The sequence below is a fragment of the Elephantulus edwardii genome, unplaced genomic scaffold, assembly GCF_000299155.1.
Source record: "Elephantulus edwardii isolate Elephantulus edwardi_28Jun2011 unplaced genomic scaffold, EleEdw1.0 scaffold00021, whole genome shotgun sequence".
Taxonomy (NCBI): Eukaryota; Metazoa; Chordata; class Mammalia; order Macroscelidea; family Macroscelididae; genus Elephantulus; species Elephantulus edwardii.
The window spans coordinates 26,967,940-26,968,986 of NW_006399771.1; the positions used below are offsets into that span (position 1 = coordinate 26,967,940).

The following is a 1,047-nucleotide window of genomic DNA, read 5'->3' on the forward strand; positions in this document are numbered from 1 at the left end:
AGAGTGGAGGGACAGTGCAGGAGGGGAAGACCCTCTATGAGGTGGATTGATTCAGTGACTGGGGTAATCGGGATGGGTGTGTCAGAGGCAATGCAATTGGCACGGGATAGAGCAGGGTTTAGGGCTGTTGTATATAGGGTAGCTATGAGTCGCAAACAACTTGACGGCACATAACAACAACAACAACAACAACAACCCAAGCCATGATATTTCAATAGATTTTTTTTGTACATGTGAAAGCTGGAAAATGAGTAAGAAAGAAGGAAGGAGAATTGATGTGTTTGAATTATGATGTTGGCGAAATACACTGAATATAATATAGAAAGTCAGAAAAAAAATTAAAAACCCAAGCAAATCTATTTTATAAGTACAACCAGAATTCTCCTTAGAAAGGAGTAGGACAAGACTTCCTCTAATATACTTTGGACATGTTACCAGGAGGGGACCAGATCCTAAAGTAGGGCATCATATTTGGTGATGCAGTCAGCAAAAAAAGAAAACTCTCAAAGACATGGATTAACAGAGTAGCTGTAACAATGGACTTCAGGAGAGTAAAGAATAAAAAGGGCTGGGCTCACTCAGTGTTTTTTAAGCTGAATGAGTGGAAAAACAAAGTAAAGTCACGGGTGGCAATACTTAAAGATAGTTTGGGTAGAATGTTGAATGATCCAGGAAGGATAAAAAGAAGATGGAAGGAGTACACAGAGTCACTGTATCAGAAGGAATTGGCTGACACAGAGGAATTTCATGAAATAACATATGAGCAAGAACCTATGGTGATGAAGGAGGAAGTTCAAGTTGCTATGAAGGAATTGGCAAAAAACAAGGCTCCAGGAGTTGACTGCATACCAATTGATTTGTTTCAACAAATAGACACTACCCTAGATGTGCTCACTAAGTTGTGCCAGGAAATCTGGAGAACAACCAGCTGGCCAACTGACTGGAAGAGATTGATATTTGTTCCCATTCCAAAGAAAGGTGACCCAACAGAGTGTGGAAATTATTGAACAATATCATTAATATCACATGCAAGCAAGATTCTGCTGA

General features: G+C 39.7%; 1 protein-coding gene across 2 annotated transcripts in view; it reads right to left on the minus strand.

Moving 5' to 3' along the window:
* TPH2 (tryptophan hydroxylase 2) overlaps positions 1 to 1,047 on the minus strand; it is a 224,742-nt gene that overhangs the window by 4,944 nt on the left and 218,751 nt on the right. The gene's annotated exons all lie outside the window — the stretch shown is intronic.